This window comes from Apteryx rowi, unplaced genomic scaffold, assembly GCF_003343035.1.
Source record: "Apteryx rowi isolate R43461 unplaced genomic scaffold, aptRow1 scaffold_9, whole genome shotgun sequence".
In the NCBI taxonomy this organism is placed as follows: domain Eukaryota; kingdom Metazoa; phylum Chordata; class Aves; order Apterygiformes; family Apterygidae; genus Apteryx; species Apteryx rowi.
The window spans coordinates 3,689,538-3,717,039 of record NW_020451204.1 but is presented as its reverse complement, the minus strand read 5'-3'; the positions used below and the strand labels follow the sequence as shown (position 1 = coordinate 3,717,039).

The 27,502-nt window shown below is 46.6% G+C and overlaps 1 pseudogene; it reads right to left on the bottom strand.

Moving 5' to 3' along the window:
- Window positions 1-26,357, bottom strand: part of LOC112978055 — a 38,472-nt pseudogene extending 12,115 nt beyond the window's left edge.
- Window positions 26,358-27,502: the final 1,145 nt, after the last annotated feature.

The window sequence follows — 27,502 nt, the reverse complement described above, 5'->3', positions numbered from 1 at the left end:
GAAGCAGAGGCATCCAGCTCTCCATGCCAGAGACCCCCAAGAGATGGARGGTCACCTTGCACCACAGCCCTTAATCGCTTTGCCCAGGATCATCAAGGGAGCAGAGGAGGGAAGAGGAAAGGAGCAGGAGGCCAGGGGTGCAGAGAGGCTGCCAAACCAAGGGGACAGCAGCAGAGAGCCAGAACAGCAGGCAATCATGCAGAGGGGCGGAAGGAAAAGGCAGCCAGCAAGGTTACATGCAGCAGCAACCAGCGAAGCACACGGGATTTTAGAAAACACGCATCGCTGCTCCTTGGCAGGCAACTGCTTAATGGGTGGTCTGCGAAGGAGACTGGAGCAGTGTTACTAGGTGGTTGGCAATAAAAGGCTGGTACTGGGGAGGCCCAGAGGGCATTACTGCTCCTGAAGTACGGACAGACTCTGTCACACAGTCCTACCCTGCTGCACTCTTTGGCACAGGGGGATTGTATTGGGGCTTTTTGCCCAAACCGCAAGGTTGACCAGTCCTCCTATGAACTCGTGAGTTAGCATTGCCTGTCACAGCTCYGAGTACAAACAAAACAGGAAAACAAACGGATCCTTCGTTTCCTTCCTGCATTTGAACTCTTTCCCTTTTGCTCGCTGTGTTGTCAGCTGCTTTGCTCTGTCCCCTGCGGAGAGGCAGGACTAATAGCCATAGCACCCTTTGCAAGTCAGTTCATCGGCTCTGCGATCCTGACGGCACTTGCTGAATATTTCCCTCTGCAGCCTCAGCTCACCTGAAAAGAAGCTGCAGCAAGTTTGAACCCATTCGTTATCACAAATGACTATGGCTCTGGAGTTTTGCACACTATGCACTAGGCAGCCCAAACACTCAATGAGTCTTTACAGTCTGGTATGGTATTGGCTAACTGGGCTGAGACAGACCCTAGAAAAGACATCCTTTGTCCCAACTCAAATTAGGCATGACCTCTCCATGTCTTCAAGCTTAATAGTTCCTCATGCAAACCACCTTCCCCTCACATTCAGTTAGCAAGAAATCCAGCAGACTGCTTTTCATGGTTTTCCTGGTGTTTGAAGAAGTTTAAAATGCCTGTTTGCTAGAGGAAAAAAAAAAAATCCCTATGCAACAGCAAAATCCCACCTTGACCTTCTGTTTAAGAACTCTACTCTTCCTGAGATCAGATGTTTGTCTGGTTAGGCTAGCTTCACTAAGCATGGGCACATGAAACGGTGTGGCACACCTGCACTGCAAAACAGGAAAGACCCGTGTTCTTTACGACCCATGACATCCCAGCACAGAGCTCCAAATATTCACATTTCTCCTTCTGGTCCTTTCTGCATCACTTAAAGRTGATGCTGTGACTCTCTCCACAATTAGAGGGACATGAGCACTTTTGCATGTCCAGTGGAAGGAAGTGCGAAAAGACCCACAGACCTATTTAGGGGACAGATTTGGCCACCTGCTCTATCACCTTAAGCAGCTCTGAGTTGCTCCTATTTCACAACCTTTCTTCTTACATTCTGAGCTTTATTTTCAGACTAAGGGAAGACATGTTTCTGCACAAAAATCTGTTCTGGAGCACAGAATTAAACAGAGCTTTATTTCCAGCCTCTGGCAGGAAGATCAGAGGGTTCTCTGCAGTTATTTTTTACTGCATCTTGTGCCCCCAAGGACAGGAGGCTGCTCAGTACCAAAATAACTCTAGACAGAGGAATATGGAACAGCAGCATAGCCCAAGGGGCCACAAGGATGACTTGAGCTATAAACAGACTGTGGCTTGTTTCCTTTTCACTGAGGAGCTCAGCTGGCTGTTCCTTACCTTGGTGGATTTGACATCATCCAAGGGCCATTGCTCCACCTCAATGACAGTCACCCAAATCCAACTTGCCACTGACTAGTGGCAATAGCATACAAGCAGTYGTCTGTTGGCATCTCTTCAGGGAAGAGGGAGCCTTTGGTGCAGGCCCTGGACAAGCCAAAAGACAGTACAGCCAAATCTTCTCCTCTTCCGCAGTTAGCAAGGGAGGCATGAAAACTCATACTAATCTCAGCTAGCTTGGCACCTCATTTAGGTGCTGGCTTCCGACAGCTCCAAGATGGCCAGAGGCACCCTTAGACAGAACTCTAAATCTTAAATGGACCAAATGCTGCCTAGAGGTGCCCTGCTCCGTGAACAGGGAAGAATGTCTTGTATTAAGCACTTCAATTAGATAAATCCAGGAGAGTGCCTGCAAGGCTGCCTCCTCTATACAAGATGGCCAGCTAAGAAAAATTATCTGCTCCCTGGAGGCCAAAACCAAATAGAGATGGATTTTTCTTTGCTATGGCCAAAGCTTCACTTTCCTCATAAAAGAGGGAGGAGCAGGTCCAAAGGATATTCTTGGCTTCTACAACACATCATCTGCTTGGAGAAGCCACATGTCATACTCTTTGAGCAACTTCCTGAAGCAAGGGCAGTTTCTTGCCCCCAGTTCTAGTGGAGGGTAACCTAGGACCTTTCAGTTCCACATACCAGTTCTACCACAAAAGCTGTCCTTTTAGCTTGATGAACACTCTTTGCTTAACCCTTCTCACAGCTATCTCCCACCATGACAGAAACATATATCCCTTAGTCTTTATCCTGAAGGATGCAAACACTGCATTTAGTCCATTCTCCTTCAGCAGGATCCACACCCCCAGCTTGGTTTTCTCTACATTCTGCTCTGAATCAAGCTATGTTGTCCCGAGTTCAATGCCATGTCCCAGATTTGGGCTTGTCAGCACTCACCATCCCTTCCTTCCCACCACTGGCAACATCTCCTCAATGCAAACCCAGGATCATTAGCGTCTGCAGCAACCTCGCACGCAAACATTCACGTCTCACATATTCCACTTGCGTGTGGGAGCCCAACTGCTCGCAGAGCCCAAAGCCAGCAAAAGCAGCACTGCTTGAGGTATTTGAGTTGTTACCACACAACAGGATTATTTTTAATCCCAGCTGCCTAATGTACCAAGCTGTCAGCAAAACCCACATGCTACTGCCAGACAGATTTACCGCCTTTCAGGAATTACTCATGCACTGAGCAGGTAAGGAAAGAATTTASCCACAGCCAGAGCAGAGGGCACAGGGAGGTTGAGGAAAAGTAAGCATTTAAAAGCATTTAAAGTGGCACAGGGCGACATGGTGGGGGTAGAAATAAGTCACCAGAAAATCTTGATGATGAGCTATTTAAATGATACCCCTAAAACAAGGAGGTCTAATCATCAGTGCTAACTTCCACATACAGAGCAGGGTAAGAAACAGCAGTAAAGCATGTGAATTCACAGAAGTGTATACTGAGGCAAGACTGGATTTTCAGAGATTGAGACCTGACCAGCAATTGTGCCAGTTATAGGCAGGACAGTTTGGTGTCAGTGCAGCCAGATGTGCCCAGTCATTTGTGCTGACATCCAAGACCCTCTGGCACATTTGGCACCTGAACTAAGGACGAGCACACAGCTGAATCGGTCCCCACAGTTGGTGGTGTTATGCCATTGCTCTAGGTCTTTCATCCTTGGAGATATTTCTACTGTAGTAGCGTGAACACCACTGTCCCCTGTCAGGGAGATCCAGAAGGGTTCAAGGATTTTGCACCTGCTCAGAGCAGGGGACCTGACCATGCACTCAACCACCTGAGGAGGATCCTCAGCGCTTTCCTCACTCTTTCCTCCTGGTCCTGGCAGCAGAGAGGTCAAGCGAGCTGAGGACAAGACAGCCCCTCAGGTTAGAGCTATTTTCAGTAGTATTTCCTTGAGCATTAGCAGCCAGCTCCCTCGGCTGCTTCAGGACATGGGAATATTTGTTATGGAAATTTTGTATAATACCACAACAAGGCCAAAAGCAGCCCACACAGGTCCTCAGTTAAACTCAGCAGCTGGCACAGAGCATATTCTTATAACTAAATTTGACCAGCAGGGTTCAACAGGCCACTAAACAGAATTCAGAGGCCTCCAACCAGCATGCCTTTCCATTTCCGGACAGTGAACTAGCAGGATGCATCAAGCTTAGATTAGTCAGGGACCACAGCTACAGAATCCTATACAGAAGTGAGTATCCAGGCAGGTACTGGAGAGGCATTTTCAGTCAAGAACACCCACTTTTCCCTATCATTCCCTTAATGATTCTCTTCAGCATTTTGCTYACACTTTGCAGAACATCTCTTAATGCGAATTCACTACATTTGCTTACCTCTGAAGCAGGATACCACAGCCAACAAGAGACTTTCCCCTGTAGGGAGAAGCCTATTGCCAGGGACAGGAGAGAGAAGAGGGCTGGAGCAATTTGGATACGGGGCATGAAGTTGAACCAGGCTGTTGTCTGCAAGCTCTGATTTCAGCCCATACYGAACTCTGCTCAGTTTGTACAAGCCCAGCAGCATTTCCAAGACCTCACACATCTGTTTCCCTGAGGTTCTTGCAGCTGAAGACCAGCTTAAGCTCTGCTTCTGTAGAAGGTCACCTACAAGGAGAGCACCTACAGGCATAGCCTGCTGCTATCCTGATARAGCAATGATGCAAAGAGCTTTCATGGAGCTCGTTGGCCCAGCTAGTGCTTCAAACATAAGGCAACCATCATTCTCCAAAGCCAATTCAAACCAAAGGTGAAGACTAAATGTCTCCAATCTTTGATCTTAGGAGCCAAGCACCCTCAGAAGAGATTGTATTAGAAAAGGCTGCTGTTTTCTATCCTTAAAGGCACTCCAAAGCTGAATACAGAAGCAATCAAGAGCTGTTGGGCAAAGATGGAGGAACACAAATACAAGTCTTTGACTTTCCACTGGCTAAAAACAGGTCTTTCCTGGCTGCAGCAATCTTTGGCTAAAACTCTAGGCACAAGAAGTGGCTGACTTCATACATGTCTTCCATTTTTGAAGCATGAAGATAATGGATTTTTCTGAATAGTCACTTCTGGAGAGCTGGTTGTTTAAGRGTTATTACTTTTCCTCTGCAGGTTGGAGTCTACTTTGCAGATGCACCAGTCAAGTAACTAGTTCCTCTTACTAGTGTGAAATCTTAAACATGGATTTAGTTTTCTGATCAACTCAATCCAARTGACTCTCCAATATGGTTTCCCAAAGGACCTTAGCCAGGTTTGTCTAACAGCCCTGCAAACACAGGCATCTGCAATAAGGAAGAGAAGGCTCTCAAGCACCTTTTGGAAGCAGAGTACTAGGAACTTGCTTAAACAGACATTCTGCTGAGAGGCTGCCTTGGCTCACAGATGTCACAAAACAATCTTCCTAAGGACTAGAAGGGTTCRAGACTGATCCAGAGGTATCTCTTCTAGCCCTCTGTTTAAGCAGCATGGATTGAGATGCTTTCCCTTCCCTCCTCTTTGATTCTCTATTAATCCAGCTATTGCAGTCACTCAGGGAAGAATTGCATGGGGCCTTGGAGGCAGGCAAACCAAATGCAGCATAGAAGCAAAGGCAGATTAATATTGGCTATACTGGAGAAAGATGAAACTGTTCCTTGCTCAGAYGGTTGGAGCAGTGACACGCAACATGTTTTGTTTTTTCCCAATATTCTGCCCTTCCTCCTCTGCAAGGGGGGCTTTTATTTGTTGGATACTTGAAGAAATCAAGGGAAAGTCTGGTACAGTGATTAGCACAGGAAGTGAATCAATATTTCTGGAGCCTGTATCAGACTATACCAAGTTTGCTAGCATCTTCCAAACTGTTTTGGAAGTTGCCTAACAAACTAGATGAGGATACCAGAGTTCTGCTTCCCCAGCCCTGTGGCAGCATTGCTCTTGGACATGCCACTTGACTCCTATCTAACTTTTCCATTGCAATCCTTTGGCCAGAGACTTGCACCAAGAGCAGGGTGGATGAGATAATTAAGCCCTTATTCAAGAGCACAGACTTATTTTTTCTGTTGTTAATGAATACAAGTTTTCCTCAGAAGTGAACTGTTTCTGTAGTCTAAGCCAACTTTGAAGAGGGGAAAGCTACAGCTCAGAAGTTCATTACTGCTGTGCAAGGTTAAAGCCGTCAATACATGTTAACACTTCTTTGCTTCTGGTTCAACTGCARACGTGGCATTTGAAGTTGAAGCTGTGGCAGGACTTAGAGTCCTCCTTGCTCAAAATGGAAAAATACCAGTCCCTGAACCAAGAATATCTGGATTCCTTTATTGTCTCATCTGAAAGACTTCAGTGCTCTGTTCTTGGATCCTCAACTCTGAGAAAGAGCTACTGGGGGGGGGGGCAGGGGTTGGGGAGGGGGAGGAGCAGTTCCCATCAAATACAAGCTGTAAGAATGTTGAACTTCCTCTGGGTGAAGCCATTCTRGAGACCATGGCAGCCTTCAAAGCCACTCAGGTCTGTATGGAGGTGTTCAGAGCCTGCCCTGCCCRGGTCCCCTGTTGTTTCAGCTCATCTCTTCTCATCTCATTCCCAGTCTGTGGCTGCTCCTGCAGTCTCACAGACCAACCTCATTCTTCATCCAGTGCCAAAACCCAGTTACCTGGGTGCAGCACTTCACATCGGTTACATGCCTGATTAAAAGCTCAAGTCAGTGGGGTCTTCGTGCTAATTCCATTCTGGTCTGAGTTTCACCTGCTCAGTTAGTAAACCAGATCCTAAAAATGTAAGGGTGTAAGACTACCTTTGGGAAAACAGGCTTGGTGATTAAGGTCTTAAAGGTGAAAGTTATTTGTATGAATGGATGTATCTAAAGTAAAAGATTGAACTGGTCTTTAAATTAGATACAATGTAAAATAGCAGAAAGGCTAATTTGCTTTTCCTCCATCCCCTGAGAAGCAGTTCTCCTTGAAGCTGGCTCTCCTCTTTCTAAAGAGAAGTGCTACCCTCTAGTGGAGCTGTCTGAGAAAGGCTTTTGAAGCTTGTTTTTCCCCCTTAAGACAGGAATTGAAGCAAAAGGCTGTCAGGCTCAGGAGTAAACTTGTTATTTAACATCAACTGGGAAAATAAGCCATTTGATAACTCAATTTTGGAGCCAGGCTGTATCCCACTCATGCCTGCCATAGCCCAAAGCAAATGCAGCAGCAACTGCATGTCTTGAACCAAGAGGCTGGCCTAAAAAAAAAAAAAGACCCCTTAGCTTATTGTACACATGCTCCAGGGATACATTATTTTCCCAGAGAAATGTTCAACCTGCCTCCACCAAATTGCTATGCCCAAGTTTGCTTGGCAAGGTAGCAAGCACAAATAATGCTGGGATGTCACTAGGCTGCAAATAACACACTATCACTACAACACTTGACTAGCTCCTTGAAGAAAAGAAAGATAACTGAGAGCAAATGAGTCACCCTTTGCAGCAGTGCCCAAGCAGGAGGTTAGAAGGAGAAGGAAGACTGCAGTAGAGATGTTTGACACCTACCATATTCTCCAAAGACCAGGTACGTGTACTTCTGATGCTGCACAATCCAGGAGACAACATTCACACCAAGCCAGATCAGCAGCATCCCCAGCGTGGCATCAAGGATGAAATTAATGAGATAGCTAAAAGCAGAAGAAATAGCCACCTTGTAAAACTTAAATTCATGTTTTAGTTGTGTTCTTAAATCTACACAAAACAAGACCAGACCTATTATTTCAATATGGAAAAACAAAAAAAACCCAGAATCTTGAAGTCTCCACTTACCAGTCCAAGCTCTCCTCCTTTCTCTTTTACTGGTAGGGATATGAAGTCCAAGACCAGCAGCAATTTCTTAGTTTAAGAGTGTTATTCAGAGAAGGGAGCAGGCTCCACCAGCTCCCTGGCCTTATTCATTTGCTCATACAGTATTGAATACTTTTGGGGGTAACTCTTAAGCAAGACTAGCCCAAGAAGAAGGTAACCTGTTGACATCTTCTGTTCCTATTTGGATGAAACGCAAAGTTTTTGAGAAACAGAACTGAACTTTTGGGGAATGTCCTACCAGAAAAAAAAGCACTAGCTTGTTGGGCACTACAGCTGCTTTGCAAACTGTGCAGCAGAAGAGACAAGGCAGCTGATTTACTGAGCAACTCCAAAGGTCTCTGAAGAGCAGTGCCTTTAGGGCTGCCTTGCCTTTCAGAGCATCTCCAAGTTGCAAATGGTTTCTGGGACAGGAGTCAAGCCCCGGCTCAGCAGCAGGCATCCCAGGGTCTCCAAAAGCCTCAATTTCAGAGTCCCTGCTGCAGATCCAGGAACTGAAGTCCCATCCCCACCAGGTGATTTGGGCCTGATGAGTTTGCCTTGCAGCTTTGGATGTTTAAGCCCCACTGGAAAGAGTGCCAGAGGGCAGGAGACCTGCAGGGACCTTCTAGGGGCTGCAGTGTCCAGTGTCTGATACAGGGCTTTAATACAGTGTTTTAATAAACTCCAGAGAAAGCATCTCCCACTCAGAAAGCTAGCCAGAAAATATTCATCTGTTTTTGGAGTCTTTTTCTCCCAGATCTGGCCAGATTTTTACAGTATGAGGAAATTATCAAGCACAACTACAGGAATGAACATTTCCTTTTCCAGAACTTGACAAAGCCTAAGAATAAAGGCACTGAAAATAATGATCTGCTTTTAATATCCACTTTGAAAAGATRACATTAAGATTTGCTATAACCTAAGGTTCAGACTGGCTTACTAAAGCATTCAGCTGCTGAAATTGGAGTACTCCAATACAAACACAAGGCTCTTGGTCGTTTGTCATGGGAAGGACACGTAGCACAAGAGCCTCAAAGTCCAGGGACAGTTTTAAGCTGCCTGGTTCAGAATTACAAATCAAAACAGTACAGGAAAATGCAAAAAATCCATTAAGGAAAACTGAAGGGCAAAGTATAAGCTCAAAGGGTTTTATTTTGTTTTAAAACAATGTCTGTTTAAAAACAATCATGATGAATCAGTTTAGATGTTATATTTAGTCCCAGACAACCTTGTGGATGTTTAAAGAAACATATCAAGGTGCAGCACTTTAATATATATACAAAGGAGGTTGGGCCAGGAGATTTTAATAGCATTTTAAGGCCTCAAAGGAGTTATTCAAATGAGGATAAAGTTAATTCTGTAACTAAGTTTGCAGCTGCAAGGCAGCTGGTCTGGAAGAAAAGGTGACTTCAACTATGATCATAGACATATCTAGCTTAGAAAACCCCAAACCAGGACTATGTGAATGCAGGTGGGTAGATACAACCGAAGTTCCAAAAAAAATCCTTACACTGGAGGCAGGCACACAAACAAACAGCATATTTAACCATTGCAGTGGTTTCTCACACAATTGCACTGGGTACCACAGCATTGAGCCAGTATCTTTCAAGGTGCTTTTAAGGATCAGAAAGACACCGTCACCCTGCCCCATCTCCATCAGACCAGGAGACTGCAAATACCATAAGATAACCCAGATCTTGAAAGTAAGCTCAGCACCATTTATCCCTACCTAATACTTTGAATGCTTCAGTTTCTACTGTATATGACACTTTCCAACAGGTTTGGTCCCCCCTTGTACAGATTCAGGGCATCAGTGCAAGCACCTTGCATACTTACAGAGAGCAAGGGTCCTCTTCAGTAAGATCAGACAGAAAAACATTGGCAAAGTGGATGAAGAGGGCACCTATTGCTTGCTTGGAGGTATCGTAAAACCTGAAGGAAAAAAAAGGCAATATGATCCATTCCCAGCAGCACTGCAACATGATCATCAGCCACCCAAATGAAGACCCTGGATTAATCTACTTTCCTCTAGAGACATTCCTGATTCTCAGAAGTCATGCATGGTGAAAAGTGGTAGTTTGGCAGATTCAAGAGAAGGAAGAAAAAAAAAGATACCACTTCAGCATTTTAGTCTTGCAGATCTGCATATGAGACTTGCTAATGACTTTCAGACCACAGTGAAGAGAAATTTACCCTCCAGTGTCTAGTCAGGCCTCAACTTCTCTGATCAGCAGTAGGTGCAGAGATGGTGTCAACTTGCTACATCTTACAGCACAGTGGTGCTTCATAGAGGTGTCCTAAGCTGACAGCTCTCTATCTTCCACCAGAGCACAGCCGAAAGCATTGTCTGGTCTTCAGCTGGGCTGGGTCAGGGGCTACCACCAAAACAATAAATCTAACTTAAGGGGAAAAAAAAGATCCTGTCTAGGAGACTGGCCTTGTGGGGTTATGCCAGCAGATTGGAGAGGACCACAACCTTGCAGTTCAGGTCACCTGCAGCAGAACAAGTCAGACTGAAGAAACTATGCAGGGCATTTTACTTCTAGGGATTACCATCTACTTTATCGAGGTTTCTTTGGGAAGAGACAGCAGACTTTCATTTAATAACTCAATATGGGATAATCAGAGAGCCTAGAAGGCTGCTGGTATCCAAGAAAATATTACAGATGCATGTGTTTAAGCTCCAAATTAAAAATCTCACCATATCCTCCAGGGACGCCTCTCTTCCTTTGGTTCCTTAAATCGTTTTACTACAAAGAAACAATTGGAGAGGTTAGGTTAATCAGCAGAGTTGAACTGATATGAAGTTTGTGCTGATCTCCAATGCAAAAACAGTCAACAAATCTGGAGGACCCTCAGCACTTACCAGTCTAAAGCTGAGCAGACCCAAAGGACCTGGCTTCAAATTAAGCAGAGACAAAGAATACACCCATAAATCAGAAGCCCAAGCACCAGAGCTATTTTAGGAGGTAGGCACATACTTCTCACATCCTTCAACTGTGCAGCATTTTATACCACAGGAAGCAACCTGAGGGAGACTGGAGAAGTCCACCACTACCTACCAGCCCTGAGAATTCTGCAGTCAAGCCTGAAATCATGGTAGTGACAATCAAACAATGTGGCCCAAGAGTCCATTAACTTCTCGAATCACAGCATCATGATAAAGCCATCTCCTAGTCGCAGCTACCTGGACAAGATGACCTTCAGGAAGCAGGACCTTGCCCACACCTCTAACATAAAGGTATCAGTGCCAAACCTTAAAGCCTTGCAAGCTGGCACAGCTCCTAGCCTATGCCAGCTAGCTGTAGGCAGTATTAAAGCACTGTTTTGTTACACAATATTTTACATGTCAACCAGCTACTGCTGTGGAAAAGTTGTGAAGCAACAGGTCAAAGTGCTGAGGAGAAGCTAACCAGCAAAACAGACCTTCTGCCACAAATTGCAGGAGTATAACGGAAATAAGAGGTGTGTGTTAAGTCTACTTATCTACAGTGGAATGACATTGAGTTTCTGAAACCTCAAGTTTAAAACCTGCCAGAAGCAGATCTGTGAGTATACCCAGGCCAGCACCCCATTTGGCCAGAATGAGGCAGAAAGCCAGCCTTTATCACCCCAAATCCAGCCACCCCTGTAATAGTGCTTCTAAAACCAGAGCGCTTGCCTGCTGTGCACAACCTGAGAGATGGGGCTCTGATGCCACTCACCATGAGCCCCAAAAGAGATATTTGAAGCAACTCTTTAACGGGTTTAGAAGGGATTGCTTCTTGCAGGCCTTCAAGTGTGTCCTTATCTACACTAGCTCTCCAGCGCTGGCTATCACAGTCACTTCTCTGGGCTTTTTCTAGTTACTACATGGAGATAAAGGCAAGTTTGTTTTCCACTCAGTTCTGTTCATGAGCATTGCAGAAAGTGTCTCAAAGGGTCCCAGTTAACTTGTCCTAGAGAACTGGCAGAGCACTGATGCTTTCCCTATGTTCAATCAGCTTTTACATGTGCAAATCATAGCTAGTAATGGAAAAATATGAAGTGCCACATCACATGCAAAAGTCAACTTGGATGGTTTAAGTGTCAGGACAGCTAGAAGCCCATTTTAGAAAGTACCAGTTACCAGGCTAACTCTTCTCCTTTATAACCCACAGGTGCTCTGGAACAAACTGTCCTGAAGGGGCATTTCAACCACACTGAACTGCTGGATTTAAAACAAAAAAACCAAATAGCTACATCTAGAGCTACAGACACTGCAGTTACCGCCACTGTCTCAGTCGTGCTGCCTCCAAACTTCAGGCAGAAACAGAGGGTGCATATCCCAGACCTTGACTCAACCACTGGAGCAACTCACCTCCTTGAAGGCACTAACGAACTCAAGATGCACAGCAGATTAAATCCATCACAATCAGTTCTCAAAAACGCTGCCAACTTGAGCAGGATTCAAAGTCAAAAATAATGAGCTGTGATAATTTTTTGGAGACAAGAAATGCACTGAAAAAACACAGAATGGAAAAAACAATAATTCAATGCATCCTTTCTGTTTCCCACAGTCCGCCCCAGGACATGTGCAGATCAGCTGTTCGGTGGTGCCATCTAGTGGAACTGGGAGCCTAAAAGCAGCAGGACACACCAGTACGAATAAGTGTGCAGTGTACAATCCTGCTACAGTATACACTCTTGGGATGGTTTCTGTAGGTGTTAATTGCCAAATCCTCCTAAACCTACCGGAAGTGTCCAATAAAGTTACTGGGAAGATCATCTGGGATGAGTACGCTAAGTGTAAGCGGATTACTCCTGCAAACAGCCAAATGGACAATCAGTTAATCTATGTCACTAAGTCTTCATTTTTGGAGTGCTATGGTCTGCTTCTTTAAGAAGCAACCAAAAGCCAGAACAGACATGCACCATCCTGCTAGTCTGTCATCCGGCTTCTGTTTCCTCATCATCCCACCTACACATATTCAGCCACTGCCTTCAAGTTTACAGCCAGAGGAAGGACTTTTCCTCAGTGCTGATGGTTCTTGACACATCAGGACACTTCCCAGGGCTCCATGGTATTAGGAAGACAGCGACCCAGTGTGCCATGGATGAGAGCAGAGCTCAGAGCCATGTGGATCTACCTGCACTTCAGTGGAGTAAGGAGATGCACTTTTAGACATGAGTTTTCTTGCTCCCCATGGGAGGAAAAGGGCACAAGCAATCCCTCTGGTCCACTTTAGATCACTAGCAGTGCTGGCAAAGGCACCCCACCAGCACAATGTTTAGCACAATTTGTTACCCAGCTTTCTCTCTACATTTCATCCATCAGTTGGTCTTTCAGCAAATGAAAGCAGAGAGGCTAACAGCTTCGGCCCAGGCAGAAACTTTCCCATTAGAGCCAGAAACTGGTCTACTCCAGGCACACCACAGTAGCCAGTACCATGGGCATCCCATGAAACACCCACAGGGAAGTTCACCCCACATTGGGAATCTGAAACAAGACTTTCTCCCCTGCTCAGTGGTGCAAATGCACATTTTTGGCAGACCAGGACTCAGCTCTTGGAGTCACAGCACTGACAGGCCTTTCAGCTCCACAGGGAAAAGCCTGAAAGCACAAGCCGTACAGGCTCCGCATGCCAGAAGGCAAACAGACCTTCGGGGTCCAAAAGCAGAGTCAGCACCAGGGTATGTGCATTTCCCCTCACTCTCCACAGGGAGGGTGACACTACGTGCTTTTAGAAGCCCTGCTGTCCTTCTGTCCTGGAAGAAAAATCCCAGCTGTATGAGAGTATACTTGACATCACTACAAAAACGTTTGCTCCCCATCAGCAGAAACAAGGGTTTTTCAGCACTGATTCCCCCAAGGGGCAACTTGCATTTCACCCATTYGCAGGCAAAAGACCTATGGACTAACAAAGCTGCTCAGCTGGCCAGAACTGTTTAAACTGAACCTAGCAGAATCATAGAATGGTTGAGGTTGGAAGGGACCTCTGGAGATCATCTAGTCCACTCCCCCTGCTCAAGCAGGGTCACCTAGAGCACATTGCACAGGATCGCATCCAGGTGGGTTTTGAATATCTYCAGAGAAGGAGACTCTACAACCTCTTTGGGCAACCTAACAAACTAGTTCAGCTCACCAGGCAGAGAGCACCATGCTGAAGAGCTGCTGAACAGATTTGCAGGTCTCCAAGCCAGGCAGCTGACCATTAGCTGGACTGCAAGAGCATCAGTGATGATTTTCATTGTTTTCTTAATGAAAAGTGACATGTTATGTATCCACAGCCACTCAGGYTAGAAATACAGTAATTCAGTGTGATAAGATGACAAGTAAGAGGCAAGACGTTAATGGTGTGGTGCCTTGTTGAACATAGCTTGTCATGCCTCATTAGATTTAAGAGAGTTATCCGAGACTGTGTAATTATCAAAGACAGTAAAACTGTTGTATTAAAGATAAAGCTAGTATTATAGAGAAATAATTAACTGCTTAATAGGGCATTTACTGTGTGGAGCTGCAGCAGGCTGTCTCTGAATTAAACCAGAAAGCCAGCCAAGATTACTGGGGCTTAAACAGGCAGCAGAGTAGTTCAGTAGCTGTGACCCAGAGGTTACGGGTGATGTTAAATCCACATAAAAGTGGCTCCAGGTCTTTGAAAGCTCAGGGAGCTGATAAAACCCTCTTTGAAGGAACGCTGCTTCTTTTGTGCTTTGGGAGCACAGGAGGGCTCTGGTAGCAGCCGCCTGAACAGCAATTGGAAAGTGCCCCTTGTCTCTTCCAAGCCACGCAGAGAGCCATGCCATGAATTTCACAGCTACCTGGGGGGCTGCACAGCCACATACTTAGCTGGCTGGGGCTGGTGAAAAGCTGGCACCCCCTTTGCTCTTAAAAAAGATATCTATGCTCATGGGGGTCAGAGTTTTCCATCAACTGCGGGCACAGGTTGTTGTTACCATGGTTCAGACTGATCAGTCCAGACTTAAGACTTTAAGGATACCTATGCATTCTCATGTGTGCAGCAAGCAAACAAGACATGTGATCACCTGAGTTTTAACTCTTTTTCCTTGCTTGAGAGTTACACAGGATGACAGGGAGAGAAACCACCTCACTAGATTAAAAACAGGACTAATGAGTAACAAGTCTACACCAGAAGGCATCAGGAATGTGGTTTTTCAACAGCGCCAATGGCCGCTGCATCGATATTTTAACTCTGCCTTCCTTTGCAGCTTTGTCCACATGTAAACCAAGCTGCTTGATGCAGAGCAGCAGTGTTATTGTACACCTCTACAGCAGGGCAATACTCCCAAACTACCAGCTACCTGCAAGCATAAATTATGGCAGCCATCTAGACCATATCACAGGCCAGCAAACTACAGGTGCCCCAGTTGCCAGCAGGTATTTGCTACCCACAGCCGCATGCTAGTCACCCCTTCACTTTGTAAGTCTTTGCAAAGATGTTATATGCACACAGTAAGGAGTCCTGATCTCACCTGGTACCTCCCCGCACCACCGTTAAATAGTAAACTAGTTTGAGTAACATTAAGTAAGATTCACATGAAGATATTTAGAAAGATTTTGGGGGGAATCTAAGGGAAAGGAAACACCAGCCAAGGCACAGAGCAGCTTTCAGACAAATCCTCCAAGTCCAAGAGAAGCAGTGAACCTCAAAGTTAAATACAGGTTGGGAATAATYGTTCCAGAGTTAACTTAAAGCAGGGAAGCTTGAGAAATCAGCCTTAACTCACATTTCCACTAGCTGCATAAAGTCTGGATGTTTGCAGCATGTTTAAGGCAAGCCCCAGCTTCACTTGCCTCTTGGAAATCAGATTTTCGTTGGCAGCTTGTATTTAGTGCCAGCTCAGTGACAAGCTATTTGAAAAGTTACCCAAGCGCAGCAGTTGAGCCCAATAACATCTGCATTTTGTTTGGACTTCCCTGGATAGGAATAGTTCATGGCTCAGATAGTGTTTACTGAGCCCTGGAAGATAAGGAACCAGTCTGAGATCAGAGATATGTACATAAGAAGAGTCTATCCTCTGGTTTTGATGCAGGGAAGCACATCAGAAGCTCTACAGGACAAATGTAGTGACTGAGCGGAAGAATACAGCTTGGCAAGCACATTGGTAGCAGAGGAAATACTGACATATAAAGCAAGCAGAACAGAAGTCAATGAAGAGACACCTCGAGAGTATCACAAGCTCTGAACAAATAGCTTTAGTTCTTAAGCACAGCACTCAAAGTCATTACAGATAGACTTTCAGGATCTTTACACGGCATTTAAAAACTTGACTCCCAGTAGACTTCCTAAAAATAAATCTTAATACAGGAACATGAAGAAAGCAAAGCTTTAAGATACTAAATCCTTCCTCTTCTGTTAGGCCAGACTAAATCTTCACATACTGGGATGTCCCTAACGCAGGGCCAGACAGTTTGAGAAGCCTGAACTTTTTAAACTACTGTATTATCCTCCTTGTTAGGCTTTTTTGATGGATCCTATGCTCTGAACAAGCCATTGTACCTCATTGAACACTCATTGTCCAGTCTCAGTGCTTATGCTTACATTCACCCTTCAAAAGCTAAAGCAGGGCAGGGCTAGAAATAATGGAGATGGGCTGAGTAGTGGTAACCATGGGTGGAAAGAGGGGATGGAAAACTGTCCAAGGGTATAGACACTTCAATAAGCAACTAGGCCTGGAGTTATCAGATGCTGGCATGAAAGGCAGCACCCTTTGAAACTTCAGAAGATCTTGCAGAAATGCTGCCAGTCAAGCATGAAGGTCCTCTAAGCACTACTGCTGCACCCACATGGAGTCAGAATTAGAAAGCCTCAGTCAAGCAAAAGATTTAAGATCTCCCAGTGCCCCATGCTTTCTTGAAAGATGGTTTCACATCCACTGCATTTCATGCTTTCTAATATTGATGGCCTGCTGAGTCGCACCTTTTATCACGAAGCAGAGTTATCTAGTGTTCTGAAGAGCAGCAAACTTGGGAGTTGCACCAAGTCAGCTTCCCCTTTAATAGCAAAACCACACCAAATGATACATACTTCCACAGCAGAGACTCCACAGGTTGATACGAGATGCTGGGTGGAACAATGCTGAACTCCCCATACTCGAGGATCAAAGTCCTACTGCACTGAACCTATTTCAACCTGATCCTGAACTACTCCATTTAAGTTTCAATTAACAGTAAAGGGGGTGGATGCTAGCGGTAAAATAGTTCACACTGTAATGGCAGAAATGCATTTCCTTTGGAGCCTTTCCAAAGGTGGTCCTCCAGAACAAAGAAAGGGAGCCTCACGAAGCTCCAGCAGAGTCTGGTGTCACTGTTCAAAAGCTTCACACAAAACTCATGAGAAATACTTCCCTTTTACACAGGAGCTACATTCAAAGACACCTTCCTAGGAAAGAATAGCGCTGAAGTGTTGTCTCACAACCCAATTGAGAGACTCAGAACCAGCCCCCCTCACTTCTCTACAAACACAGGCCTCTGTTTGCAATGCAGCCCCACAGCTCCTATCTCACTTGGTGACCCTATGCACTAACTACAGATGTTTAGTATATCAAAGATGACTTTCCACCTGCAGCAGTGCTGCCCCACAGTCTACTTTTGAATTAGTSAACCCCGATTATATGATTGGTTAAGACAAGGACAGCACTGATCACCCAAACTCTTTGTGCTGTTCTTCACCCCAACTCGTGTGCTGTGGAGTGCTCTCACACATGGTATCCTCTCCCCATCTCCACTGTTCGTTGTGTTCAGGCAGCTCTGCCGCTGGTACCATCAGAAATGTGCAAGGCAAGGACAGCAGTCCTCTGTTCCTGCTCCAAAACAGGCACACTGGAGCCACAGTATCACAGCAAGGCACTAGCAGTGACAATGGCTGGTCACCAGTAACAGTTCTCAAAGCAGAACAGATGGCTTAACAGTATGTCCCATCTGGACAGGTGCCTCTTATCCCTCCTGGAGACTATGACCATAATTTGGACAGAATTAGCTGCAGTGGCAGCTAGCTGCTGGTTAGCAAAACAGACACCTAAGTAAAGTTTTACAACTAAGCTGAAAAAATCAAGAGGGGAACTTATTTCCCTAGGAAAAGTTTGGGTGTGCTTGCCTGTTAGTCACACCTTCTCCTTGGTGAATCAGCTGTGATCAACCACAGAATTCAGAAGGCAGGATGACAGCTCCCTTCCAAACCTCAAGAAAGAAAACCTCTAGGATTGGATTTATTGGAGATACAAGTCTGATGCACATTGAACTCAGTGGCAGACCCTAGAGGATGAAGGGTAAAAAGGAGTCTGGTATTAGCAGCACTAGGGAAAGCACTAGCAGTGTTAGTGCACTGAACAAATAGTCCACCAAAAGTTGGGCTGCAGTGCCCAAGTTACTCTGTCACTTCCTTTTAAGAGGGACTAGCTAGATTACCTACCAAAAAGCAGCCACTAGTGCCAGGAAACCCTTCTCAGGGGCAACATCACATTACCAAGAAGGTCAGTACTTTATTTCCAGCTATTGCAGAAGAGAACTCTGAGCTACTGAACCAGAGAGGAAACAAAAATAAAGTGGAGGTTGGGCAGGGGAGAGCTTTTATCTGCAGTATAGTCTCCAATAACACTTTCCCACCTATTTTGAAGGACACACCCTTTCCCAAGCTCAGGGTTTTTCCAAGCCCCACACAGGAAGAAGTCAACATGCAGGATACAGAGGCCAAAACCCTGGGGTCTGCACTATTCTTAGCCTGAACATGTGGCTACTCAGACAGCTCGACCKGGGACACAATGGGAGGAAACAGCAGCCACCGTTTGCAGAGACTGCCTAACACGCTGCTCGCGAGGTAAGCGCATGCCTGAGCTACAAAGATTCACAACATGGAGCCACCACGAGGTTCACAGAGCAAGACTAGCTGCCTGTTACAAGACTCAAGAGATAGAAAGGGGTATTTAAATGAAGGCCCTATAGAGCAGGAGATTTGCAGTATTAAGTTGAAATCAGTGAACAAGAGCACAGGATTAGGGTGTAGATGGCCTGGGATCTGTTCCCATCACCTGCACAGATGATCCTTAGGCAAATCGGGTTGCCCCATCTTTACCAGATATGGAACCCCTCACCTTTAATACAGCATAGCTGCAGTAACTATTTTGAGAGTCAATCACAGTTTTCTAGGAGTAGTGTTATAAAGACAAGGATCTTTTTACTTGAGTTTAGCAGCAGAAGTCCTATCAATATTTATGGAATCAGATTACTGCAGTGACTTGCATTCTCTAGTCTGCACTAGATGTATTTAATCATTCCAGATCCCTCCCAAATATCCTTATACCCATGCTTTAAGAACACAAGCACCTGTAACAAAACTTTCAGAGGGGATATTTCAAGAAAGAAGCAGGAATGGAAGATATGCTCTGGATTACTACTATGTCAGAAGGACACAGGACAGTATAAAGATGGTACTAGCTCCTACTGAAGATAGGCAGCTATTGCTGGGATACTCCACAGCATCTTCCAGAGAAGGTTTCTTTTGGGATAGAGTGCTTTGACTTCCAAGAGAAGCATACACTGATGGCGAGTTTAAGCACACAGGAGTACACAGCTGGAGCAAAGGCCCCATGGAAATCCTGCAAGTCCTACATGATGCCATGCTTTGGAGCTCCCAGGCTGATGTGGGGGCAGAGGAAAGGAATCATTCTGCTTTTTAAAAACATCCACACTCCGAGATCCCTCATAACAGCTACTCCTCTCCCCTTTTTTATGTAGTTGCTAAAGTTACTTAGCCCATCCATCTTTATTCCCCACCCAACTTCACAGTCATCCAGAGTTCAGCAAGACAGAGAGCACCTCCAGAACCCTTAGCCAGACCCTCAGAGCAGCACCACCTCCCCATCACCCATCCTGCAGAGAAATACCAAAGGCTGGATCATCCACCTGCCTGGGGACATTAACAGCTCAAGTTAAGGCTATGTGGTGCTTTTGGAGTGGGTCTCAGTTTCAAGCTATGCCTCAAGCAGCAAAGGGTGCATCACCCCTGCCGGTCTTATTTCTGTGGAGATTTTTATGGCTCTCGCCCAGCATTCAAGTGCCTGGTGGTCATAAAGCATGCTTTGAAATAACAACCATTAGTCACATTTTATACACCAAGAACTGGGCAAGGTATTTGATGTTACAGTAAATCTGTCAGGAGACCTGGCTTGGGGCAGGACTCTAACTCTCCAGACAGTCTTTTTAACTCTTTCTTGGGAGAGGCAGTCATGAATTTGTTTTCAGCCCCCACTAGGTTCCAGGTAAATTATTTGAAAAAATAGGTTTTAAACAGGAAATTTTTTATCTCAAGAACATAAGGTAACATATCATTTAGAGCCAAAACCTTAAGAATGAAGTGACACAGCTGGATTGGCACTTTAAAGATTGTCTGTCACAGTACACAGTTCTCACAACCATATTGTTAAGACAGTTGAAAACTTAACAGACTTCTCCTTAGAGCTTTACTTGCTCCAGCCTGTAATCAGGGAAGACAAGTTTCACTGTGAAGTTTCTCGTACAGTGTTAAAAGTTATCTATAACATCACTTGTTTGCCATGTGGTATAGAACCATTTCAGCAATGTGTTTCGCAGTCCTTRCATTAAGGATAACTTTTAAAGCAGTTCTAGTCTGCAAGCTCATTTGTCATCTCACCCAACACATTTGTCCCGTTCTGAAACCAGGACCCTCACAACCTGAATTTAGCACACAGCTTTCATTGCTTGATTTAACTGATAAAAAGAACAGACCAAGAACAGGTCAATACAATTAAAATTCAAAAGCTTTGTAAAAAGCTGCGTTCAGCTTAACTAAGCACATCAAATGCTGTGCAGACCTCCCAGCTTACAAAGCACAATGTGTATTTTCAAGCTTAGCCAGTTTTCAGATGTACTGAAGCAGAAGAAAAATTTGTCTCAAGACTTCTGCCGCATGTAGGTTTTTGCTTAACCCACAAACTTGCATGTAAATTGACTATTACAGTCAGCAAAGCCTTGTACTTCACACCTCCAGAGAGRAAGTTAACCTTTGTGGTTTGTTTTTCCCCCCAAAGGGAAAAGCATCTGCAGTGGTGAAGTTTGCATTTAAATATGCATCAAACCAAACAGTTATGCATTTACATTAGAAGTGAGGTCAGCAGAGCCTGTCTTGTGCTTGCTAAGTCCTGCAGTACTCTTAAGTTCTGGGCAAATTTATTTCAGAACAGCATGGAAGTCTGGATAGATCAAACACTAGGCTGAACACATCCTTCACTTATTTCTTCCCCTTTCTGACATGCACACACTTCCACTCACCCTTAAGAGAGATTTTCAGTGTAAAAGCTAAAACACCACATACTAAGCATGCAGGATAATTCTGAAGCACAGAAACAACGCAGCAATGCAAAGTAWGTACAGCAACAAGCCTGAACATAGCGCTGATTCAAAGTTGCACTGGAGCAGGATACTTAGTCTGGTTTATCCGATCAAGATGATAATTACTGCTGGTTCCACTAAACCCTTCCAAAATTCAGACACTTCCACATACTGGGAGACTGCCTCCCATTTTCACTAGCCAGTAACCCACTGTCCCGGAGAAAAATGCATTGCAAGGTCAGTTGTTAAGCCCACGGTTCCTTGCAAGGATTAGCTTGGGAACCAAGGAAACACATAGATGAGGGGGTAGTTTTTATATTCTTTACCAGGTATTTTCCACCACAACCCAGAGATTCACTGCTTGCTTTTGAGTCAGTCTGGCAAAAACTGATTCTGTGGTCCTGCCTTGGGACAAACTACTTAGACCAGAATTATAAAATATTACCTTGTTGCTGTAGGTCACCTCCATCACTACAGGTCCCGACTGGAAGAGCCAGCATCATGCTCCCAACTGCAAGCAACGCTGTCTTCTTAGCGTAAGCTCAAGGCAAGATGTGCTGAAGAACTGTGTCTAGCAGCGATGTGCAAAAGGAGCTGATGGGACACTACTCTCACATTAGGCAGGTCCATTCACAAAAGTCAAGCTGAAATCCAAGTTTCACCGCTTGAAGAAGGGTGGTATGGAGCTCAGTCCAGTGCAACTCTCTCTGCCTAGCCATATGAACTGTCTCCAAGAGCTAAGCATGTTTTGGCACCTGCAGCACAAGCATTACCAAACTTCACTCAGGAGCTCAAGAGGGCTGCAAGGGTACTCTAAGGGACAGAGTAATTTGGAAGAGTAATAGATGGCCTCAGATGCCCCCCCCCCATGCTGTTTGTCATGGGGGGGGGGACAAAAATACCAGCTCCAAGGAAAGCTTTTTCATTTCACAATGGAAAAAAGGTCCTTGAACTCCCAAATTCTGCTTCTGCACTCCAGTTCATCCACAAAGGCGGCTGTGGCTAAGATTTCTATAAGAGTTTCCCTCATTCCAGATGGATTCACTGTTCCAGGCTGAAAGTTTGGCAACTTCTGCTGTCCTACAGCCCCCTCCTTACAACAGGTTTAAACTGAATAGCAGCAACTGCAAGGATTCAACCTCCAAGTCACATCCAGCATCTGCAGCTGACATAACCATAACATGCTTTCTCCATTCAGTTGACTGATAATCAGGGCAGAGTGTTAAGAACTACTTCAGATGGGGTTACTCAATTATCCACACTGCTCTGTGCTGTGACCTCCCCTAAGGGCAAGTTCACRCATAGGAAACAGCCAACTGTCACACACACAGCATGCTATGCTTGACCACCTCTTCTTTCAAGCATTCACAGCACGGTTTTTGCAGCAAGGGTCCTACAGCCAGTTTAAAGTGCCTCTGAAGCCAGCCCTGGGGGTGGGAAGGGTGACAACCCATGGTGTCAGCTCCATTCTGCCACTATTTTCTCTTCTGTGATYGCATACSATCTGCACTTCACACRATCCAGACCCACACTTACACAGTATCAATTCAGACAAACACACAAGACTGGCCAATTCACATGCATTTGGGTTCTCCTACCAGGTTGGCAGGAGGCAGTCTTTCCAGACCCACAGAAGACAGAAGTTCAAGGATACAAACCCTTCCACTGATAACATATGATCTTATCCATCCTGGAATAGGCCATATTAGTGACCCTCCATATTTTGGCTGTATGCTCTGTGAGCCTGCCCCATTTATAATGTGGTGTTTTGCAGGCACTTGTAACCAGCCTGAGTTCCTCAAGAATTATTCCAAGTGCTCTGTATAGTATTTGCACAATCTTGAAGCTTTTTCTATTCAAATTCTGGGGGGGTTCTGTTTGTYTGTTTTTAAAGGGCTATTTCCCCATTTGATACTCCTGAGTTGAAGGGAGAGCTGTAACTGGATTTTGAATTCAACAGAGCCATGGAAACTGAACAAGGCCAATTTTCAACAGGTGAGACTTTTCACAGGATGATAATCAGTCCCTTCTAGACCAATTGCCTCTTCTTGGCATCTCTGCATACAGCAGCTAGCGCACACTACTTACACAGCCCTAGGAACGTGGCTTTCCTCTGGCAAGAGGTCTGGACCTAGCACAAATCACTTGAAATTCCCAGGATACAATCCCACCACCAAGCTTGTTATGCTTGACCATGTTTCTTTTGGAAACAGCTTGTTAGAGCCATAACGAACAAACACCAGCTGCATAGCTCTCTAGCCATAGCTTCTCCTACAGCTAAGGTGAACTTAAGCTTTATAGCAGAAGGAATCCACAATGCACAGGCTTGCATTCAGATAGGAATTAAATACCCATTCATTGACCTGTAAGACCAAGCAAGCTGGCCTACGGTGTCCCATTAAAGCAGAAATCAGACATACACATCACAAATACACATCCAGGAACATCAGAGTACAAAAGGAAAAAGTAGTAAGATGGGCCAACACCGATTCCAGTGAAAGCAAAGTACCAAAACTTAGACAAGGCAGTCATTCAGCTGTGACTGCCTACTTCACATTGGGCTTGAGTGAAGATGCAGTCGAGGTTCCCAGGAGCATTTTAGACTCTAAACACATCCTCCATCAGCTCAAGAGGCTCCCACACCCCACAGCTGCTCATGTCTTCTCCTCCCCAGGAGGCTGCCAGCTGAATGGTTCACACAAAAGCCCCAAAAGCTGCTTCAGAGCCAGTTATTGGTTAACATAAGGTCATTGGTAAGCCTGTTACTACTAAAATGTGTTAGGAGTCAGCATGCAAACAGCCCCAATGGAAGATCTGAGAAAGTCTCCAGCAGGGAGTGTGTAAATTGGTCATAGATGAGAAACAGCTGGGGTGAATTAGGGACAGACAGCCCTGCTGCAGCCAGAGATGATGTGTTTGAGATCCCAGGGTTGTAAACACATCTACTTGCAGGGTCCCAGCCAGCAATTTCCTCCGCAGTTTTAGTCATTGAGCGGATTCACTGTGAATCCCCTTACAGCCAGCTTTCAGCTTCTTGTTAACCAAGAGGCTGCTAATGTTCAAGGAAACAGTAGCCCTTGCACCATGGGGRTTAACAACTGGTAGCCCAGAGTTGAGGATTTCCTGCCAGTGATTATGAAGTCCTCAGCCACAGGAGTATTTTTGGCATGATTAACCGATTTTATGGGATCACTCTGTGGAGTTTACAAACCAATTAACCTGYGTGCACACATCACAGTGATGGGAACAGAAAGACCAAGTTAGTCTATTCTTATTGTCAATACCTGGTGAAATACAGGCAGTGAAGTGTTAGAATTGGGCTACTACAACTGGAGAAAGCTATTGGTTATCACAGAAAGTTTGCTGCAGTTTTCCTGACAGCTTCTGGTTACAACTACAGTCCTGGAGTCCTGCCTTCAAAACGGTTTTCCAGAAAAGGGCAGGGGAATACTTAACTAGAGAACCTGAAGTTTTAGCTCACAATCACCACAGGTTTTTAACAAGGAAAACAGATTGAGTTCTGCCTCATTGCTCAGTTTGTATCAGACCACTTAACTGAATGGTTAAAAAACTCCTGCATTGCTATGAACACAGCACATAGCAACAGGTTTTCTCAGGTCTTAATATTGTTCCCCCATCACTCTTCTCACTACTCAGCTGCTTTATACTATTACCATCCTTCATAATAAGTAACAACATAGTTCTAGTTTAAGGGCAGCCCATGCTWTGCACCAAATTACCTCCCAGTACTGAGGTCTTGGATTTTAGCACACATCTCTGAGCCCCAGYAGCTTCCTTCTCGGGCCTCTCAAACCCTAATCACTCTGTAGCCTAAGCAAAGTTAAAACAAACAATATCACAGTTCAGTTAAGGGAAATATTACTTTAATTTAGCAGCATGCTATCTGATGCCAGCACTAGTTTTGTTAGATTCTCTCATCTTCTTGCTAGCAAGTCATTGGCTTACACCTTCAGCTTCCACCCATCGTTACAGCCTTATGAGTAACTGTGGAGTTGCTCACCCAAGCAGAGCCAGCCTGAATGCATCATAGCAGCGAGCCTGCTGTACTCAATTACTCACAGACTACGGCTCGAAGCCCCAGCTCTAACGAGCGCCTGGCAGCAGCGCACACGCAGCCGCCTCCCGCGTTAGGGCCCGCGGCGGAGCGGTACTCACGCATGAGGGTGCTGAAGGCGCCCAGCGCCAGCAGCGCCTGCAGCAGGACGCCGAAGCGGCCCAGGAGCGCGCCGCTGCCGCAGCCGTGCGCCGCCGGGGCCATCGCCGCGCCGGGAGCCGGAGGAGAGAGGAGGGGAGCGAGGGGAGCGGAGCGGGAGCGGAGCAGCGCGGAGCCAGGCGGCCCCGCCGCGCACAAAACGGCTCCGCGCCGCCGCCCGGCCCCCGACGGCAGCGGGCGCGGTGGGGTGGGCACAGCTGGGATGGGGGGTGGGATGGGGATGGTCCCAGCTGGGCATGGTCCCAGCTGGGATGGGGAGGTGGGGATGGTCCCGGCTGGGCATGGTCCCAGCTGGGATGGGGAGGTGGGGATGGTCCCGGCTGGGCTGGGGGTGCAGGGATGGGTGACATGGGGATGGCCCCAGCTGGGCTGGGAATGTGTGATGGGGAGATGGGGATGGTCCCGGCTGGGCTGCAGTGTGTGTGGGGATGGGACCACGGGGATGGGGACACAGGGATGGTGCCAGCTGGGCTGAGGGTGTGGGGATGAGGAGATGGGGACGGTGCCAGCTGGCCTAGGGGTACAGCGATGGATGACATGGGGATGGTTCCAGCTGGCCTGGGTGTGTGGGAATGGGGAGGTGGGGATCATCCCGGCTGGGCTGGGGGTGCAGGGATGGGGAGATGGGGATCGGGAGATGGGGTGGTCCTGGCTGGGCTGCGGGTGCAGAGATAGGTGACATGGGGTTGGGGCCATGGGGATGGTCCCGGCTGGGCTGTGGCTGTGCGGGGATGAGGAGATGGGCATGGTGCCAGCTGGACTGGGAGTGCAGGATGGGGGAGATGGGGATGGTCCTGTTTGGGCTGGGGTTGCGGAATGGGGGAGAGGGGGATGGGGACACAGGGATGGTGCCAGCTGGGCTGGAGGTGCAGGGATGGGTGACATGGGGATAGGGACACAGGGAAGTTGCCAGTTGGGCTGGGTGTGTGGGATGGGGGAGATGAGGATGGGGATACAGAGAAAGTGGCAACTGGGCTGGGGGTGTGAGATGGGGACATGGGGATGGTGCCAGTTGTCTGGGGGTGTGGGATGTGGAGATAGGGATCGTGGCAGCTGGGCTGGGGGTGTGGGATGGGAACACAGGAATGGTGCCAGCTGGGCTGCGGGCGTGGGGATCGTGAGGATGGGGATCATCCCTGTAGGGCTTGGTGGTGTGCAGATGGGGGACATGGGGATTTGCCTGGAAGGGCTTGGGAGTGCACTGATGGGGAAATGGGGATTGTTCCAGCTGGGCTGGGGGTGCTGGGCTGGGGAGGATGCTGATCATCCCAGCAGGGCTTAGGGGTGCTGGAATGGGGGGCACAGGATGGTCCCAGCAAAGCTTGTTGTGCTGGGCTGTGGAGGATGGGGCTCCTCCCTGCGGGGTTTGGGGGTCCTGGGTTGAGAGGGTGGGGATCATCCTTGCAGGGTTTGAGGTTGCTGGTCTGGGAAGGTGAGGATTATCCCAGCAAGTCTGGGGGGCATGGGGCTAGGGAGGATGGGGATTGTCCCAGCRTGTCTTGGTGGCATGGGGCTTGTGGGGGGATCATCTCTGCAGGTCTTGGTGTGCTGCCTGGGGGGCATGAGGGTTGTCTGAGAGGGCTTCAGGTGCTGGGCCAGGGAGGGTGGGGGTGGTCCCAGCAGGGCTGTGGGTGGCTGAGAGGCAAAAGTCTGCCTACTTACAGTCTTTCCTATCTGAACTTCCATCACTGAAACAGTGTTGGGGGGAATATTCACAGACACTCCTTAATTCATTGTTTAAAAGAGCTTTAGAAACTCATTTCTCTCAAGGCCAAAGTAACCAAAGCATCTTTGGAGAATAAAGAGAGATTCCATTAGACCAAATCTAGAGTACTGCGGTCAGTCCCCCCAGTTTAGGGAAGACACTGGCAAACCAGAGCGAGTCCAGCRCCGGGCCCCCGATACCCGGGGAGTATCTTGCAGTGAGCGGAGAGGCTGAGGGAGATTGAGCTTGTTCAGCCTGGAGAGATGACTTTAGGGAGAGCTCACAGTGGCCTTCCAGTACCACGAGAAGGTTGTCAAGAAGATAGAGCCAGGTGCTTCACAGTGGTGTGTGGTGGGAGGACAAGAGGGGATGGGCATAGTTTGAAACAAGACGATCTGGCTGGATAAAAGGAGAAACTTTTTTCCCCATGAGGACTGTCAAGCAGTGACATAGGTTGCCCRGAGAGGCTGTGCAGTTTCCATCCTTGGAGATTTCCAAGATCCAACCGGATCAAGCCCTGAGCAGCCTGGTCTGACCTTAAAGCTGACCCTGGTGTGAGCAGGAGATTGGRCTAGAGATGTTCTGAGGTCCCTTCCAAGCTGAAGTACCC